Here is a 21446-nt window from a genome sequence, read left to right on the forward strand (position 1 = left end):
AAAATGTCCCCTCTCTTCTCTCTACCAGGAGGGACACAAGTTAATCACAACAGACAACTCTAGACCCTTCTCACCCCAGACACGACAGAAGAGTCTGCATAATAAACCTTTTGCTAAAACGAACCCTTCTCTATGGTTAGTCTCCCCATATATTTCCCTTCCTAAAATCTGCCAACCTTAGAAGCTCAAAGGCCATTTCCTTTGTTTTGTCACTTCTCCACAATTTTTGTTGTTCTTTGCTAAGATGGTGTATAAGCCCAAGATGCAATCATCTCTTTGAGTTACTCATCACTAAGTAAGTACTCCTGTGTGCTCGCGTGATTGCTATGTTAATACACTTCTGTTTGGTTTTCTCTTGTTAATCTGTCTTTTCTCTGTCTAATGTGCTGGGCCCCCAGGCAGTGAACCTAAGATGAGTAGAGGAAAAGGAAATGTTTCCTCCTGTCCATCTGCTAAGTGCTCTACAACAACCCTGCTAGGAGCCTCTGTGTAATTTCCCCTTTAATCCTCATAAGAACATTAGGAAGCATTATTTTATCTCATTCAGGTAAGGAAACTGAAAAACAGAAAAGTTAAAAATCTACCCAAGCTGACAAAGGGGTTACACAGAAGAGGAGGTATTGCACCTAAGGTCAGTCCAATGAGTGACAATCTCACCCTGCCGAGACTTCTTCTTTAAGGAGCAAAACTCTTTTCGTGTCTTCTGAGTCAGGTATTTTGGTGGAACTAAAGGATTACCCAATTCTGATGATTAAGCCTCCTAAGTGTCCCTCAAATCTTTTCTCCATTCCCACTGCCAACACCAAACTCAAGACAAGACATCCTCTGGGAATCATGACAGCAGCCTGTGGAACAGTCTCTGCTGGGTCTTCCCCTCCACTTTGTTCTCTACTCTGCATCCAGAATTCATTCTAATACAGTTTTAACCATTGTTTCATATGTACTATTGTTTGATTTATTTATTTTGTTTTATTGTGAGGTCTTCAAGGACAAGGGATTGGTTTATTCTGCTCACCGCCGGATGTTCAGTGCCTAACAATGTTTGACACTACGTTCTCAGTGTTCTAATCCATTCTTCTATTTCTAAATACCTTCTGTAGACTAAAAACTCCCAAACTTATGTGTCTGGATCATACCTTCCCCCAGAACTTTGGCATCTGTTGATTTGGTTTTTGCTCTTGCATTTCTAATCAATATTTCAAACTGAACACATTGAAAACAAAATTCCTGATCGTCCCCCGGTATCTGTTCCCCATGTCACTTCCACAGTCTTCCCCATGGGACTCAGGCAACCCATCCTTCCAGGGGCTTGACCGAAAACATAAGTTCATTCTCTGGACTTGTCACCTGTCCTTGCACACCCCTTCAATGGTCAGCAAACCTTGTCGGGTTTCTGACCATACCCACTGCTCCACGGCAGTCCAAGTGTCTGCCATTTTTTCTTCCTAGGTTACTATACTAGCCTCCTAACTTGTTTCTCTGCTTCTGCCCTTGACCCATTGCAACCCCCCTTTTCAGCCAGAAGGCCAGGCACTTCCTGTCTCTGCTCAGAACAATCCGGCAGCCTCCCTCCTGACTCAGCACAGAAGCTGAAAGTCCACCATCTCTGACTTCTACACTCCAGCCCAGTGGGCTGGCTTGGTGTTTCTCAAACACACCAGGCATTCTCTTGCCTCCAGAACTTTGCCCTGGCTTTTCCCTTCACCTAGAACATTTTTCTCCCGGATATCCTCCTTCATCTCTTTGCCCAAGTGCCACCTTCTCAGTGACGCTTTCCCTGCCCACTATGTCTAAAACTGCCACCTTCTCCTTCAAGGCAGGATATTTCATCTGGTTTTTGGGTTTGTTGTTTATTTTTGTGTTTGTGCCTCTCTGTGCTCAAAAATGTTTATTAAATAAAAAGTATTAGATGGTGAATATTTAATGAACGAATGCACAAAGAAATAAATCTCGTTGCGTCATTGATGGCCCTCCATTGCCCTAGAATAAAGTCCAAATTCATTAGAGCCCAAGGCCTTCCAGAATCTCTTGACTCTGTCTTGAGCTTCACCCCTCAATGGCAACCATACTACAACTCACCTACACTCATGTACCCTGTGTCCCAGCCACACTTAAATACCTACTTAAGGTTGATACAAGGCTCTTCCTGTCTTCACAGTCTGTTGTCGTAGTCCGTGCTCCTTGGCCTATCACTTTGCCCCCAGATGGAAAGGGTGGTCTTCATAAGGCGCCTCCAGCACCTCATTCTTCTCCCCTTTCAGCTTTTACCATCTCGTATTACTTTGCTATAAATTTCTGCTTCTAAGAGGTCTCCACAATGAGACTGACAACGCTGAGGACAAAAGACATGTTTTTCTGGCCACTGTATCTCCACTGTATCTCCACTGGCCAAATCTGTCTGACTACTTGCTACCAATACTCCTTCTCACTGCAAAACACTGCCTCTACCTCAGGTAAAGCTGTAAAGCTCCCAGCTTCGCCCCATTTCAAGCCCTTGGCTCATCTAATCTTCATTTGTTTGTGTGTCGAATGAGAGTACTAACAATAAAAAATGAACATTTCTGTCCTTCTTAAGCAAAGCAAAACTCCAAATGTTCAAATGAGTTTAAAGTTTCAACTTTAATATGTATCTTTCCGTGTGTTTTACTTAAAAACTGAGATTAGTCATTATACACATTAAAAGTCACTTCTGTTTAGTTTATACGTAACAGTCATATGAATAGTCATGGTCTTATTTAGAAGAAGTGAACACTACAACATAACAAAAGGTCAAGTTGGCCTGGTCCCACCAACAGAAATCATGCAAGACACAAATGATATTAACTGGCTCAATCAGATTAAGTCTTGAGAAATGATTACCTTTCCCTCCTGGAAAAACTTCCCCTCAGCCCTGGTCTGGCCTCTTTTCCTAAAGACTTTGATCCGTGCTCTGCCTTAGTTGTTTAGGACATTGGAGACACCAGTTCAGATCACATACTCATGGGCAGTATACTCGACAGCTGGGCACCCAGAGATGATGATGTTTTGCAGACATGCCGGGAAAGCAAATGGCTTTCCCTGGTGCACAGCATTTCTCTTTACAGGGCATCCCTTATGGTCATCTTTCTCCCTAGCAGATGATTTAATCCCTCTCTCAATCAAAAGCGGGTGACAGAGGGAAACAGAGTCTGTACTCAGAGGCCTCAACTTCTGCTCTGGAAATCCTATCAGATGGACCATCAATTACCTCCTTTTCCCATTCAGATCCTTGCCTTTGTCACAGAAAACTTCTTGACAGAATGTGGGGGGTAGTTTGCACAGCAGTAACCACATATGTTCAGGGGGAAGAAGATTCTGAGTGGGCTTGTTCATTTGCCCCTGACCCTCCAGGTCCTGGGTTTACCCACATCAGCCTAAGAGACGTGTGCCTATGGCTGGCCCATCAGATGAGTCTAATACTTTTTCCCAGTTGACATTGCCGGTATTAGCTTCCAAGCTGATGATGTGTTGAAATGTCTCCTCGGGATGTTGGCGATTTGTTCTTAGAATTGTATGAAAATTGTTTAGTCATTTTTATAATCAGTGCAAGAACCGGGCCTGGCCTGCAAGGACCTTTCTCTGACCATGATTTTGACTTTTCCAAGCTGGAGCTCCATTGTGCTTTGACGAAGTTGTCAGGAGATCCGGATTCAGAAAAAAAATCTATGTTTTCTCAAAGACATTTAAGCTGTATGAAGCATTTACCTTATATCATATGTTTGGGAATAAAAAATCAAATCATTGTTGTAAAGCTACAGTGATTCGGGAATAATAACAGATTCAGTTACTGGTGGTTATTAGATGTTTGACAAACATCTTCCCTGTTCTCTTCATCTTATGGGAAACTTAAATTTCCTAAACCAAGAATAAACCAAGTGTCCCCAAGCTCTCCGTTCTCAGGGCAGCTTTCTCTTTCATATCCAAATGACATCATCCAGGCCCCAATGGTGTACACAGGAAGACTTGACTGTTTCTCAAGTGTTTCTGAGAATCCTTAGGAAGTGGTTATATGTTCCACAAATTTATCTTAGTTGGGCCATGTCTCTCACTCTAGGTCAGTACCCTCAACTTCTCCTCCATTCTGCCACCTTTTCTCTCTGCTACAGTTCACTCTTTCTACCCTTGTATGGAAAGAACCATCTCACTTTATCTCTTTAAGCCCAACTGAGATGCGCTCAACTTCATCAGACTTTGCTAAAGCTTGAGGATGGTTGAAGGGAATGACAATGCAGAAAAAGGAAATCCAGAGCTGAGTACCAAACGTTTCTCTCCTCGAGTGCACAGCATTTCTCTTTACAGGGCATCCCCTGTGGTCATCTTTCTCCCTAGCAGATGATTTAATCCCTCTCTTGTGATGCCATGAAAAACAGTTCTCTTCTTAAGTTGCCTTTTTATGAACATAAGGCCTCAGCCTGCAGTCTCATAACCCCATCAAAAGAGTGAAAAAATAAAATTAATTAACATCATAATCCCCAAGAGACATACCCTGCTTACAATGCACAACGTTTGTTTGAGAAACTTAGTCTAGGCTGAGCAGAAACCTTTCATATTACCACTTTGGTTCTACACTTTCCCTGGCACAGGAAGTGAGAAATGACATCTCTAAGGCAACAAAGGCTCACCCAAGAGCCTCTGCTAAGCCATAGATTTCATCTTTCTCTACAGAATGCAGAAACCAATCACTGACATTTTGGAACTAAATTTAAGGAGGCTTGGGGGGAGTTCTGAGGGCATTCTGACCCTGTGAACAAGCAGACTTATGAAGGTGAGTGTTTATGTTCTGAGGATGCAGCAGTCTAATAAGTCAGACCCAGACTTCAGTCTAATGAGACATTTAAACAAGAAGACAAGTGGTTTTTATCAGCCATTAAGTACCACAGTAGGGCATCCCACAGGGCTGTGGGGTCTGAGAGGAGCAGCTCTGTATCTTATAAAGCACCAAATGCACTTGAAGGCTGTGGCTTTGAGGGTAACTTCTGATTAAACCCCTTGAGTTTTGACACCTGGCAATCTAGGAATTCCTTTACGAAGAATAACCAACCACACCACCATAAAACCACATGTTCTTCTTAAAGGTTCCGTGGCATCTTGGAGACTAAATAGTTCTTGTGAAACAATCTCTCTCAGGAGTTAAGGAAACATGAGACAATATTTATTTTAAGTATGAATTAGAAATGAAGAAAGGGAGGGATCTGAAAATAAAGAACAGCTGAGCCCGAAAATGATGAAACAGTTGAAACACAATTTAATATGCTGTGCAGAAGGCAGGGATAATCGTCCATTTTCTGGACAGCAAAAATTCTAAATTACTTTATTGTTATAATTAAATTGCATCTTTATATCAAAATTGTTATACATTTATTGTAGTGTAGAATAATACTGAGGAGCATAGGTTTGTAGAAGCAGAAAATCTACTTAAATCTCAGCTCTGCCACTCCTTAGGCAAATTATGAGCCTCTCTAAGCTTCAAATTGCATGTCTATAAAGTAGGATTATTTTGATAATGAAAAAAATGTAATTAAGTTAGAACACTCAACAAATGCTAGTTATTATTGCAAAATGAAATTAAGAAAATTCTGGAAAATTTGAAGTAAATTAAGATAATCCTTTATTCCGCTGTCTAAAGCCAACCACAATTAAAATTGCAGAGTTTATATACATTTGTTCCCTGATGTGTGTATGTTGAGGGTGGGAGTGGGGTCTCTATTTCAGAAATATGGATTTATTCATCATCTGATACATCGTTTTTGAAGTGCTTTTTAACTGGACTGTATCTTAGACATCTTTTTATGTCAATAAATGTCAGTGTAATTCACCATTTTAGTAGCTGCATTTTGTTCCATTATATGGCAATGACAGTATTTTACTAATGATGTTATTTATTATATTTACGTTTTTATTTTCCACTACTACTTCTTCACTGTTATTTTTATAAGCACACACAAGAAACATCACTATATAGTGTATTTTTAGCACCTGTCCTATTATTTACAGAAATATAACTGTTTTGTCAACAAATGCGCTCCTTTACCTATTTGATAGCTGTCATCGAAGTGCCCTCCACATGCTGTACGAGAATGTCTGGGCAGGTACCTAAGCACAGGGGCTTTCCAAGCCCTGATGTCCTGGAAGTTCAGAGCGCTGATTGTGGCTGTACATATCTCGGTCCAGCCAGACACCTCGCCTGGATTGGTGAATATTTAGTCAAGTCAGAGTTTCTACTGAATGTATGATTCTAGATAAGCGTCTTCTTTAAAATTTCTTGGCCTCAGTCCCTTAGCTTGTAAAATTGGGATAAAATACACATTATAGTTGAGAAAATTAAGAGGTAATATAATAAAATTTATAAGGCCTGAGTCATCATAGGCACTTAATACATATGTGCTCTTTTCCTCCATTATTTCTGTAAACTGTGAGTTTTTATGCCATGTTGCCTTGTAATACGTAGATGCTCAGAAACTTATGTTGCTATTGGAATCATTTTACTCCTGAAAAAGCTATTGGAAGTAATGGATCAAAGAGGATATCCACAGAGTTAGCTATCTATGGAGTTAGAGTAGAAGAAGATGGAGAAGAAGGCAGAGGAGGAAGAGAGACGGGGGAGGAGGAGGGAGAGATGGAGGACTGAATTTTGAAGACAGGTAAAGCTAGGGTTCAAGTCTAGCCCTGTCACTTACTAGCTGTGTGAGTTGGGGCTTTGAGTTAACTTCCTTGAACCTCAGTTTCCTGATCACTAATGTGCAGTTAATGACTTCTTTCTCAACATGTTCTTGTGAGGATTAATTGCAAGAGTCCAAGTAAAGTGTTCAGAGTACTGCAGAGAAACACCAGATGTCCAACAAAAGGCAATTCTTACCTATCGTAGCCATTATTATTTCCTCTGTTGACATTACTGTTACATCATTATGTCCATTGTTGACATTATTAACCGTTGCTTCTTGTGCTTTACTCTCCAGGAAACCCTTATGGCTTAGCACAGTAAATCTATTATGGCCCCCAGTGAGCCACTTGAGTGTCATTTATCCATTCATTCATGGGAAAGATTAGAGCCAGCACATTGAATTTACCTCTTCGTTGATCCCAAGTGGATAGTGACTGAACAATTCATGCAGGTTGTGGACTTAGGAATCAGGAAAGCTCAGCATGGAAACAGAGCCTTTTCTGTCTTTTGCTTTCTGCAGACAATCTGCTCATCATTCCTTGCTAACAACCATTATCATATATATGCGCGTGTGTGTGTGTGTGTGTGTGTGTGTGTCATATGTGTGTGTGTGTGTGTGTATGTTAATGTATGTTCCTTTATTTTGTTGTTTTTGTTTGCTAGTTTGTTTTTTTGTATTTTGTCACAAAAGGGGAAAAAGATGTAAGACCAGATCTTGAAGCCAGAATAGATCATGGCCGACCCACTTCATTCACTGTAAGAGCTGGTGATAAAGGAAATCTCTGGGATAAGCGCTTTCTGACAGCTGCACCATAATGGACTTACAGAGATAAGATGAAAAGGAGGGTTTTGGGGAGGGTTTTGTTTGTTTGTTTGTTTGTTTTTGCATTACCCCTGACTTCAAACTCCCCAGACTATCTAGAATACAAAAGAACCATAAGGTGTAAAGTATGCCAGAGAGATTATATTCACGGGTCTTTTAGGTCACGAAGGGTACACATACCCTTCAGGGAAGCCCAGTTAAATGCTCAGAGTAAACTCATCTGTATCTTCTCATAGAAAGAGGCCTTTCTTTTCTTTTCTTTTCTTTTTTGCGGTACGCGGGCCTCTCACTGTTGCGGCCTCTGCGGAGCACAGGCTCCGGAGGCGCAGGCTCAGCGGCCATGGCTCACGGGCCCAGCCGCTCCGCGGCATGTGGGATCTTCCCGGACCGGGGCACGAACCCTCATCCCCTGCATCGGCAGGCGGACTCTCAACCACTGCGCCACCAGGGAAGCCCAAAAGAGGCCTTTCTAATAAATGATTACTGATGCTTAACCCCCTCTTCAAAGGAGGTTTGCAAAAACAGTTTAAAGCAAATTATTATAGCTGAAAGTCAATCTAAAATAGTCTGTGCACATCTCTGATGATCTTAAACTTAGCTAGCTTTTTGTTGGTTCAGCAACCCAGTGCTATATTGTAGAGGAGCTAAGTTTCTTTGCTTTGCTTTTATTTTTCCTCTTCTATTCTCAAGCTGTCAAGCCTTCTATTGACATTTTCACTGTTCACAACAGCTCCTCTTTCTTTTCCAATTCGCTTATAGTTAATCTGCTGCGGGATGAAAAAAAAAGCAAATAACCAAGCTTGCTAAAAAGTGTGTTTAATAAGATTTCATGAACCCCAGCAGGAGACCCAGAGGGTTTGTGCCTTCATTCATTAAATTCCATCTGTAAATATTTACTGGGGCTGCTTGTGGTAATCCACAGACTGTGACTTGTTCTAGGCAGTAAAGCACATTGCTTGGGGGCTGTAACTTTTTGAAAAAGTATATTCCCATTTTCAGGAGCCTTTTCAAATGTCTGAGTTTATGACTAAGTTGTGAATGGTCAATACTGTGAACTTGTGAGCTCTGAAGATTTGATTAATTACTGAACCTCTCTGCCTATATATGTGTGGATTTCCTCATCTCCCAAAGCATCAACACACATAATCTTTTGTTTTGATCTTGTATTTGAGGTAAGCAAGGTCAAAACGTTTATCTACTACTTAGAACACAGGGAAAGGAGACTCGTAAACTATGGATCATTTCAAAGCCTTTAAAATATCAGACTAGAATCGACTCTGCACTTAGGTGAAAACCCATGTCTGAAACCTTTATCCAAGCCTCGAAGAAGAATTTTTACATCTCTTATTGCCATGTTTAAGATCCCATATTGGAACGAGGACTGGCCCAAGAGTCAGGAGACTTGGATTCTAGTCTGAAATCCACAAGGAACTCACAAGCAAGCATCTCTGGACCCCAGCTTTCTCTCTTTTCCTCTGTAAAGTGAGGCCAATCATATCTGCCTCATACAATGAAGTGATGACATATTTTAAAACACTATTATTAAGCCAGGTGTATTACCAAGCCCCTCGGCAACCTTGGACCTAACCAAAGATGGAATAAAATCCTTTCGTAGCAGGGTCCCACCTGCCAGTTTACAGAACTCCCTTCCTGCAGGCGGGAGGCTTGCATTAGCAAAACCCCAGATAATAGAGACACAAAGAAGCTGTTTGTATGGACAGTCTCTCCTGCAGCCCCGCTCACCTCATTCCTTGTATACTAGGCTGAGCAGGAGGAGCAATTCCGGGAAAGGCTGCAGACGTTCAGCAGAGGCCGCCCTGGGAACCGCGGTGTGTTTCTCTCTCGCTGGCCGCTGGCTGGACTGAGGTCATGCACGGGGACCAGCACCAGCTCCGACCAGACTCCTTGCAAGAATTTCAATGACAGGATTCCTGGAAACAAGATGGCTGAGTAGAAGGACGTGCTCTCACTCCCTCTTGCGAGAACACCAGAATCACAACTCACTGCTGAACAGTCATCGACAGGAAGACACTGGAAATCACCAAAAAAGATAACCCACATCCAAAGACAAAGAAGAAGCCACAATGAGATGGAAATCACAGAAAATCAAATCCCATAACTGCTGGGTGGGTGACTCACAAACTGGAGAACACTTATACCACAGAAGTCCACCCACGGGAGTGAAGGTTCTGAGCCCCACGTCAGGCTTCCCAACCTGGGGGTCCAGGAACAAGAGGAGGAATTCCTAGAGAATCAGACTTTGAAGGCTAGTGGGATTTGATTGCAGGGCTCTGACAGGACTAGGGGAAACAGAGACTCCACTCTTGGAGGGCACACACAAAGTAGTGTGCACATCAGGACCCAGGGGAAGGAGCAGTGACCCCAGGGGAGACTGAACCAGACTTACCTGCTAGTGTTGGAGGGTCTCCTGAAGAGGTGGGGGGTGGCTGTGGCTCACTGTGAAGACAAGGACACTGGCAGCAGAAGTTCTGGAAACTACTCCTTGGTGTGAGCCCTCCCAGAGTCCACCATTAGCCCCACCAAAGAGTCCCGTTAGGCTCCAGTGTTGGATCGCCTCAAGCCAAACAACCAACAGGGAGGGAACCCAGCCCCAGCCATCAGCAGTCAAGTGGATTAAAGTTTTACTGAGCTCTGCTCAAGACAGCAACAGTCAGCTCTACCCACCACCAGTCCCTCCCATCAGGAAACTTGCACAAGCCTCTTAGATAGCCTCATCCACCAGAGGGCAGACAGCAGAAGCAAGAAGAACTACAGTCCTGCAGCCTGTGGAACAAAAACCACATTCACAGAAAGCTAAACAACACGGAAAGGCAGAGGACTATGTACCAGACGAAGGAACAAGATAAAACCCCAGAAAAACAACTAAATGAAGTGGACATAGGCAACCTTCCAGAAAAAGAATTCAGAAGAATGATAGTGAAGATGATCCAGAACCTTGGAAAAAGAATGGAGGCAAAGATCGAGAAGATGCAAGAAATGTTTAACAAAGACCTAGAAGAATTAAAGAACAAACAAACAGAGATGAACAATACAATAACTGAAATGAAAACTACACTAGAAGGAATCAATAGCAGAATAACTGAGGCAGAAGAACGGATAAGTGACCTGGAAGACAGAATGGTGGAATTCACTGCTGCGGAACAGAATAAAGAAAAAAGAATGAAAACAAATGAAGAAAACCTAAGAGACCTCTGGGACAACATTAAACGCAACAACATTCACATTATAGGGGTCCCAGAAGGAGAAGAGAGAGAAAAAGGACCCAAGAAAATATTTGAAGAGATTATAGTCGAAAACTTCCCTAACACGGGAAAGGAAATAGCCACCCAAGTCCAGGGCGCACAGAGATAAACAGGATAAACCCAAGGAGAAACACGCCAAGACACATAGTAATCAAACTGGCAAAAATTAAAGGCAAAGAAAAATTATTGAAAGCAGGCAGGGAAAAACAACAAATAACATACAAGGGAACGCCCATAAGGTTAACAGCTGATTTCTCAGCAGAAACTCTACAAGTCAAAGGGAGTGGCATGATATACTTAGAGTGATGAAAGGGAAGAACCTACAACCAAGATTACTCTACCTGGCAAGGATCTCATTCAGGTTCGATGGAGAAATCAAAAGCTTTACAGATAAGCAAAAGCTAAGAGAATTCAGCACCACCAAACCACCTTTACAACAATTGCTAAAGGAACTTCTCTAACTGGGAAACACAAGCAAGAAAAGAACCTACAAAAACAAACCCAAAACAATTAAGAAAATGGTCATAGGAACATACATATTGATAATTACCTTAAACGTGAATGGATTAAATGCTCCAACCAAAAGACACAGGCTTGCTGAATGGATAAAAAATCAAGACCCATATATATGCTGTCTACAAGAGACCCACTTCAGACCTAGGGACACATACAGACTGAAAGTGAGGAGATGGAAAAAGATATTCCATGCAAATGGAAATCAAAAGAAAGCTGGAGTAGCAATACTCATATCAGATAAAATAGACTTTAAAATAAAGAATGTTACAAGAGACAAGGAAGGACACTACATAATGATCAAGGGATCAATCCAAGAAGAAGATATAACAATTATAAATATATATGCACCCAACATAGGAGCACCACTATACATAAGGCAACTGCTAACAGCTATAAAAGAGGAAATCGACAGTAACACAATAATAGTGGGGCACTTTAACAACTCACTTACACCAATGGACAGATCATCCAAAGTGAAAATAAATAAGGAAACAGAAGCATTAAATGACACAATAGACTAGATAGATTTAATTGATATTTATAGGACATTCCATCCAAAAATAGCAGATTACATTTTCTTCTCAAGTGCGAACAGAACATTCTCCAGGATAGATCACATCTTGGGTCACAAATCAAGCCTCAGTAAATTTAAGAAAATTGAAATCATATCCAGCATCTTTCCTGACCACAACGCTATGAGAAGAGAAATGAATTACAGGGAAAAAAACGTAAAAAACACAAACACATGGAGGCTAAACAATACGTTACTAAATAACCAAGAGATCACTGAAGAAATCAAAGAGGAAATCAAAAAATACCTAGAGACAAATGACAATGAAAACATGACGATCCAAAACCTATGGGATGCAGCAAAAGCAGTTCTAAGAGGGAATTTTAAAGCTAGAAATATCTCAAAAAATCTCAAATAACCAATCTAACCTTACACCTAAAGGAACTAGAGAAAGAAGAACAAACAAAACCCAAAGTTAGCAGAAGGAAAGAAATCATAAAGATCAGAGCAGAAATAAATGAAATAGAAACAAAGAAAACAATATCAAAAATCCATAAAACTAAAAGCTGGTTCTTTGAGAAAATAAACAGAATTGATAAATCATTAGCCAGACTCATCAAGAAAAAAAGAGAGAAGACTCAAATCAATAAAATTAGAAATGAAAAAGGAGTTACAAGAGACACCACAGAAATACAAGGCATCATAAGAGACTACTACAAGCAACTCTATGCCAATAAAATGGACAACCTGGAAGAAATGGACAAATTCTTAGAAAGGTATAACCTTCCAAGACTGAACCAGGAAGAAAGAGAAAATATGAACAGACCAATCACAAGTAATGAAATTGAAACTGTGATTAAAAATCTTCCAACAAACAAAAGACCGGGACCAGATGGCTTCACAGGTGAATTCTATCAAACATTTAGAGAAGAGCTAACACCCATCCTTCTCAAACTCTTCCAGAAAATTGCAGAGGAAGGAACACTCCCAAATTCACTCTATGAGGCCACCATCACCCTGATACCAAAACCAGACAAAGATACAATAAAAAAAGAAAATTACAGACCAATATCACTCATGAATATAGATGCAAAAATCCTCAACAAAATACTAGCAAACAGAATCCAACAACACATTAAAAGGATCATACACCATGATCAAGTGGGATTTATCCCAGGGATGCAAGGATTCTTCAGTATATGCAAATCAATCAACGTGATACACCATATTAACAAATTGAAGAATAGAAACCATATGATCATCTCAATAGAAGCAGAAAAAGCTTTTGAGAAAATTCAACACCAATTTATGATAAAAACTCACTAGAAAGTGGGCATAGAGGGAACCTACCTCAACATAATAAAGGCCATATATGACAAACCCACAGCAAACATCATTCTCAATGGTGAAAAACTGAAAGCATTTCCTCTAAGATTAGGAACAAGACAAGGATGTCCACTCTCACCACTGTTATTCAACATAGTTTTGAAAGTCCTAGCCATGGCAATCAGAGAAGAAAAATTTAAAACAGGATTACAAATTGGAAAATAAGAAGTAAAATTGTCACTGTTTGCAGATGACATGATACTATGCCTAGAGAATCCTAAAGATGCCACCAGAAAACTACTAGAGCTAATCAATGAATTTGGTAAAGTAGCAGGATACAAAATTAATGCACAGACATCTCTTTCATTCCTATATACTAATGATGAAAAATCTGAAAGAGAAATTAAGGAAACACACCCATTTACCATTGCAACAAAAAGAATAAAATACTTAGGAATAAACCTACCTAGGGAGACAAAAGACCTGTATGAAGAAAACTATAAGACACTGATGAAAAAAATTAAAGATGATACCAACAGATGGAGAGATATACCATGTTCTTGGATTGGAAGAATCAATATTGCAAAAATGACTATACTACCCGAAGCAATCTACAGATTCAATGCAATCCCTATCAAATTACCAATGACATTTTTATGGAACTAGAACAAAAAATCTTAAAATTTGTATGGAGCCACAAAAGACCCCGAATAGCCAAAGCAGTCTTGAGGGTAAAATACGGAGCTGGAGGAATCAGGCTCCATGACTTCAGACTATTCTACAAAGCTATAGTAATCAAGACAATATGGTACTTGCACAAAAACAGAAACATAGATCAACGGAACAAGATAGGAAGCCCAGAGATAACCCCACGCACCTATGGTCAACTAATCTATGACAAAGAAGGCAAAGATATACAATGGAGAAAAGACAGTCTCTTCAATAAGTGGTGCTGGGAAAACTGGACAGCTACATGTAAAAGAATGAAATTAGAACACTCCCTAACACCGTACACAAAATTAAACTAAAAATGGATTAAACACCTAAATGTTAAGGCCAGACACTATAAAACTCTTAGAGGAAATCATAGGAAGAACACTCTTTGACATAAATCACAGCAAGATCTTTTTTGATCCACCTCATAGAGTAATGGAAATAAAAACAAAAATAAACAAATGGGACCTAATGAAACTTCAAAGCTTTTGCACAGCAAAGGAAACCATAAACAAGATGAAAAGACAACCCTCAGAATGGGAGAAAATATTTGCAAATTAATCAACAAACGAAGGATTAATCTCCAAAATATATAAACAGCTCATGCAGCTCAATATTAAAGAAACAAACAACCCAATCCAAAAATGGGCACAAGACCTAAATAGATATTTCTCCAAAGAACACATACAGATGGCCAAGAAGCAGATGAAAAGCTGCTCAACATCACTAATTATTAGAGAAATGCAAATCAAAACTACAATGAGGTATCACCTCACACCAGTTAGAATGGGCATCATCAGAACATCTACAAACAACAAATGCTGGAGACGGTGTGGAGAAAAGGGAACCCTCTTGCACTGTTGGTGGGAATGTAAATTGATGCAACCACTAAGGAGAACAGTATGGAGGTTCCTTAAAAAACTAAAAATAGAATTACCATATGATCCAGCAATCCCACTACTGGGCATATACCCAGAGAAAACCATAATTCAAAAAGACACATGCACCCCAATGTTCATTGCAGCACTATTTACAATAGCCAGGTCATGGAAGCAACCTAAATGTCCATCGGCAGACGAATGGATAAAGAAGTTGTGGTACATATATACAATGGAATATTACTCAGCCATAAAAAGGAATGAAACTGGGTCATTTGTTGAGATGCAGATGGATCTAGAGACTGTCATACAGAGTGAAGTAAGTCAGAAAGAGAAAAACAAGTATCATATATTAACGCATATATGTGGAACCTAGAAAAATGGCACAGATGAAGTGGTTTGCAGGGCAGAAACTGAGACACAGATGTAGAGAACAAACGTATGGACACCAAGGGGGGAAAGCGGTGGGCGGGTGGGGTGGTGGTGTGATAAATTGGGAGGTTGTGATTGACACGTATACACTGATGTGTATAAAACTGATGAGTAATAAGAACCTGCTATATAAAAAAATAAATAAAATTTAAAAAAGAAAAAAATTTCAATGTCATGTGCTGAAGACTAACGGATGATTGCCTTCTCCTCCTGTACAGGCTGAGGCCAGACACCAGCTCTCCGGATGTGGCGCCTCTCTCAGGAGTTCCAGCAGACAAGCCCCCAGTGGTCCCTCGGTAAGGTAGGACCACATGCCACACTGCCTTTGTCTTAAATCTCGTGATGTAACAGAGACATGTGGGTGGCTAAGGGCCTAGAAAAGACAAGCCTGGGTCAATTCCAGCTCTGGCCCTTCCTTGCTATGCAATTTTTCTTAAAATGCACATTCCTTTTCTCTAAAAAGGGGATAGCCACCTTTTGTAAAGTTTTAATGAAATAGTGTAAGATGCACGTTCCTGTGTGGTACAAAGCATATGCTTATAATTTATTAGTCCCCATTCTTTCCCCAGTCTACCTAGCAGATCCAGTGGATATCACTCTATTCCCTGTAAGAGGTGGTGATAAAGGAAATCTTCAGGGCTAGTTCTTTCTGACAATCTCACCATAAAGGGTTTATAGAGAGGAAGATGAGAGACAGTCATCTTTTGTCTTGTTGGATTTTTTGGCATTGCCTAGATAGCAAACACATCGGATACCCTAGGATACATAACTGACTAGTGTTCATCACATTCCCTCCTGCCTTCTAACCTTCCGCCCTGCTCCCTGGTTCTCCGGTGCCTGTCCTGCCATCTGTCCTTCCCTATCCTTGGTGGGAGGGTGAGGAGAGGACAAGACTGCTGCTCCCCAGCCCACCCACACAGCACCCACTTATGTGGAAGGAGACGAGAGCAAAGAAAGGAGATGGCCAGGGGTGGTTCCCTCTCTGCCCCTAGGAACCACCCTTCTCGTTTGAACCCCTGAAAAAGCCTCCTTGCCTAGGTCGATTCTGACCCTCAGCCATGGCCTGTTGAGAGCGTTTTGCGGCGGTGAGAGTTGTAACTAAGTGTGATGTTTTACAGATCTGTGAATGGATCTAACGATGCTCTGGGGATGCTCCTTTCTGAGTCAGGAGACCTTTTAGTGGCACAAGAATAACCACAGCGCTTACGACTTGAGTACTCACTATAAACCCGAGCGTTGTGGTAAATGTTTTACAGCCATTACTGATACTTAAGGACATGAAGAGTGAGAGAGATTAAGCAACGCTGATAAGGACTACACCTAGAAAGTGACAAAAGCAGGGTCCACACCTAATTCTGGCTGAATCCAAAGTCGGTTTCCTAAACCTCTCTGCTGCTGTGCTTCTCGTGGTTGGTCTGGGCTGGGCTTGCAGGGTTGCTCAGCCTCTACCTCTCCAGCTTAAGAAGGCAGCAGCTTCCGCGATGATGGTGACGCCATATGTCCTTTGCACCTAGAGGCTCTTTCTGGTGGTGTGGCAGGTCAGCTCGCTGAGTCTGATCACCTGTTAGTCAGAGGGAGATCATACTAGTACGGGCTCTCTCCACCTTAACTACCAACCCGCTGAGATTGACCCTGAAGCGACCAATGAGATCTTCTAAATAATTTCCCCAGTGCAGAACCTGGCACACAGAGCCACGTTAATTCTCCTTTCCCCTTTCCTGTGCCCAAGGTGAGAATCATGCTAGTTTCTTGGAGAAAAGTTCAGTGTCTGCCTGTCATTAGGCCAGTTAGGTTTCTGTCTTTGGGAATTTTATATAATAAGTGATATTTGATAAAGCATCACAAAATCGATGGATGAAAGGACATATTATAGATATAGATAGATAGATAGATAGATAGATAGATAGATAGATAGATAGATGATAGATAGATGATAGATAGATACAAAATATAGTGGTAAGGAGTTTAAGTATTTTTCAGTGACTGGTATAGTGAATGATGTTCTATTTTAAAAAGAATTCTAACAAGGAGTAAAACTGTTGAAATGTTCAAGGAAACCTTACTACAAATTTGATATCTTTTTAAGATGAAAGAAAATGGAAGTGTGTTTTAATTGTAATTATTTTGTTATTGTTGTGCTGTTGTCTTATCGTCCACTGCCAGTACTGCAGGGACGTAGAGATTCTCCGCCATCAGAGTTCTGATGCACGCTGTGATGCTGACGGTGTGACAGCACATAGGTGTGGTTTTGAGAAGCTGTTAGTGAGACAGGGAGGAGAGGTGCAGCCCATCTGTGCACTGCTCTTCTTGCTTTGGAAAATCAAAACAGGAAGTGTATCTCGGCAATCACTAGCGACAAGGCTGAAAGAAATAGAGGAGGATTGAGACTTTTTGAGAAATGTTCACCTTTTTTCTTTTGCACAGTTTCCACACATATTCAAGCCACCGGGCAACGTGGCTGGTGTGGGACGAAGCAGCCCTGTCCCACACGATATCACGGGGGGCCTGGCTCCTTCCATCTTACGGTGCTTTTGTCCTCAACACAGGGTCTCCAGGGATGCTTCAGAGGGGCCCTAGTTTTGAGGGTCACGCATCAGGTGTTAGGGCCAGGACTGGAAGTGGTACTCTCACTTCCAGACAAAACGCCATCATGTCATGGTCACCTTATTGCAAAAAGAGAATGGAAAATCTCTTCTTGTGCGTCTAGGACAAACTTGAAAGGTTTCAGGAACATACTGCATTGTCTCTGTCATACACAAAACTCTTTGGATTTCTTTCTTCTACCCTACTCTCTTCAACCTAAGCTCGACCCAGCAGGTCAATAGAATGATGTTTAAATATTGACTATAATTAGGTTATGCCACTCCTGTGACTGAAACTATTCAGAGGCTTTGAGATTGTTGCAGAGCAAAAGCTAGAATCATCACCATCGCTGGCATGGCCTTGCATGATTTGTCCCCTTATCTTGCGGACTTCAACTTTGACTGCTCCCTTCCCCACTCCAGCCATCCCAGGCTCCTAAGGGTCTCGTTTTTGCTGTGTGCTTTGCCTGAAAAGCTCTTACCCAGATGACTCTATCTCTTACCTCCATCAAGTTCAAATTTACCGTTTCAATGAATTTTACCATGGCCAATCCTATGTAAAATGTTACTTGTCTCTCTACCCAATATCCCTGATCCCCTTGACCCCGCTCTCTTTCTTCCAGATCACTTACCACATTTTCTCTAGTATTTAAGCTAGTATTTTGATTATCATCTATCACCTGTGTCCCCCACTTCCCTAGACAGTAAGCACCCTGAGTTGGTAGCCATGTCTATTAATGTCTATTCTATTAATATTAATTGTTGTTTGATGTGGAAAAATTATTATCATGAAGGAGCCAATCTAAACCACATCCTGTCTTTGAGCGTTCATCTATATTTTTATTCATCTATATATTTTATTTATAAACTTGAAATTAGAAAATGTTCCTAAGCAGGGCACCACCCCCAAATTCCCACTTTCACTATGATTTTTATCTATATTCTGTTCACCTTTTTCAGCCCTGTCAACTTGCCTTTAGAAAATTGTTTTTTTCTCTTGCAATCTGTCCCTATTGAGTGTTTAGAAGTCCTAGGGGAAGTTTCAGCAAGTGTTTACAGAAGCTATTTATAAACCTCCCAGAGTCTCATCTGTTGACTGAATAGGAAAGTTGACATCTTTCCCACGTTGGGAGTCAGATAAACAGGGGCAAGGTAAAGGGGAAACACACCTCCCCGACCAGGTTCTAGCCTGAAGATCCCCTCTAGTTCATCTGAAGCTCTGAGGACATCCGAAGAGGAAGACTCCCAAAGAAATAAATGTTCCCATCTGTGACTGCCTCATTCCTGGACCCTTCTTGGAACCCCTGAACTTGCCACTGAAAGCCCTGCAGAGTCATATCTGGAGCTATGCACAGACTGATTTCAGGGGGTTTCCTTGTTACCAGAATGTCATCTGGGCAACAATAGACGATTTACTTAAGCACATGCCCCCTTTTCCTGTTATCTTCACCCCTCTGTTTTCCCAAATAGAACTAAGTATGGGAACAGCCGGACATAAATCACTGCCTCTGCTCCCTCCAGCACTGTCTCTGACTCACAGACCCCCTCTCTCTCTTGTGCTTCTTACCTGATAAACATTTATGACTACTTTTAGGTATTGAGTTCCTACAGCAGGCCAGGCCCTGTGCTGAGGGACTTGCAGGTATAGCATCATTTAATCCTCACATACCCTACGGAGTAGGTTCTATTATTCTTACACAGGAGGAAGCTGAGAGTCAGAGTTTAAGAGACTCATCTAAGGCTGTGCAGCTAGGAAGTGGCAGAGGTTGCCTCATAATAATGCACACTGCTTTTTTCTTAACTTCTCCATGAACGTCCTCTATCAGCTACATCGTCATTTCTTGAAGGACACTGAAGGGTCTGCAGTATGTCACAACATCTGTGTGACCTTGAGCAATCCCGTTTTTCTCTCCAAAATCCAATTTCCCTTTCTGTAAAATAATATGACAGGGTTAAGCTTTGTTCATGCTCCAACATCCTTGGACTCTAAGGATGCAAATGATGGCAGCAAGTGACTTGCAAAATCCCCAATTTGTAAACTCACATACCTGCTTTTACTAAGTCTACTGAGAAGGTTCCAACTGGCAATCCTATATGGCTCAGAAAGAGGAGACATCTCCACCCAGACGTCAAGCGAATTAAGGCCAGATGTAGGGTTTGGCCACGGAGATCCTAATAACCATGCTTCCCTCCCGGGATGGCTGAGGGGAACAAATTAGCCCCAGAGACAGGGTTAACCTCGGACTAGCCCATCACAGCCAGTGCATGTAGAAGTTTACACATAGATATCCACAACCTCCCTCCCTTTCAGCCATAGAGGGTTGAACTCTTCGTGGGCATAACTCTAAACAGCAGAAACAGTCAGAAGAGGAAGTGAGGTGATTAGCTTTTCCCCCCAACAGTCTGACCATTAGTGGAATTAAGCAAGGACAGAATTTCATCCCTTGCACTTGCTCTGCTGAGCCAGCGAGACCCAGGAGATAATGTCCATTGAAGACACTCATTTTGGGTTTTGGCCAGAGATTTTAAATATTTATTTGATCTTGAGCTTCTCGGCTTTGGACTGAACATTGTTTGAAAGTTCCAGTTAAATTTACTACTTTCTCCTCTCTTGAAGCAGATTCGTCTTTGGATAACCTCGAATAAGAGTGGCAAACAAAGACGTATTCAAAAACCCTGTTTTACTTTCCAAAGCAATGGCCCCTGGTGGGGTAGCAGTCTTGACTTTTCTTTGAATCCACGTCTGCAGGCACAGAGGGAACACGCACCCAGAAATGTGCTTTCCCAGCATGCTTTCCTCCAGGGTCATACTCTTTGGGGTATTAGTCATTCTTAACTCATAAGATCAAAACTAAAGCTAAATAAAAGCTAAAAGTGGGTGATTTGTCACCTAGCAAGCACCAATAAAATGTAACCACATGGGAAAATGAGTTAAGCCATGCCTGTCTTTTTCTTAAAGATAATTCCCTCTGACGTCTCACGAGTTGTCGTGTTTATTTCCCTCCAAATACTTTCTGACCCAGAGAGCGAAGCCCTGCCCTCATTCCTCCTTTCTGAGTCCACGGGCACTTTCCTCACAGGAAAACGTTGCTGCACTGTTCTTTGGGGAGAATTGTGCTTTCTGACTGGAGCAGGTGCTGTGAACCTGTGCATACCAGGATTGGCACCACTCACCTGCAGCTGCCCACACATCCAGCCAGCACATTTCCCTGTCCTCTTTCTAGCCCCCAGTCCCCAACAAGACCATCCAGATGACTTCTAATACAACAGCAAACTCAAGTTCGGTTTTCTGAGCATAGACTTTGTAGACAAGATAAACTTAGCCCTGGTCCATCATTTCAAAAGATTATCTCACCTTGCCCAACTGTTGGTCTTCACCATGGGAACAATGGTCCAGGTGTAGACTTCGACCAGGGGTATTTTTATCTTCTTTATTACTGCATAATATGAATACAAATAACAAGAACACAAAAAAAAATTACTAACACTAACATGAATAAATATTGTTAGATAACACTAATAATAAATTCATGTTTCTATTAGTAATAGCTCTGATATACACACTAGTAAAAACTTTAACATTAATAAGAATATACAAAACAGAAATAGACCCACAGACATAGAAAACAAACTTATGGTTACCAAAGGGGAAAGGGGGGTGGGGAGGGATAAATTAGGAGTTTGGGATTAATGTATACACACTACTATGTATAAAATAGATA

The 21446-nt window shown here is 41.4% G+C and overlaps 1 long non-coding RNA gene across 2 annotated transcripts; it reads right to left on the reverse strand.

Annotated features, from left to right (window-relative positions):
• Positions 1 to 4443: 4443 nt before the first annotated feature.
• LOC132427121 (uncharacterized) lies at positions 4444 to 10139 on the reverse strand. Of its 2 annotated transcripts, none has more exons than XR_009519808.1 (3): positions 9910 to 10139; positions 9246 to 9433; positions 4444 to 8266 (listed from the first exon to the last, which is right to left on the reverse strand). It is a non-coding gene; the product is annotated as an uncharacterized lncRNA (long non-coding RNA). The 2 variants fall into 2 exon arrangements; XR_009519809.1 differs by having other exon boundaries at positions 9246 to 9533.
• Positions 10140 to 21446: the final 11307 nt, after the last annotated feature.

The sequence above is a fragment of the Delphinus delphis genome, chromosome 6 (genome assembly GCF_949987515.2).
Source record: "Delphinus delphis chromosome 6, mDelDel1.2, whole genome shotgun sequence".
NCBI classification, from domain to species: Eukaryota; Metazoa; Chordata; class Mammalia; order Artiodactyla; family Delphinidae; genus Delphinus; species Delphinus delphis.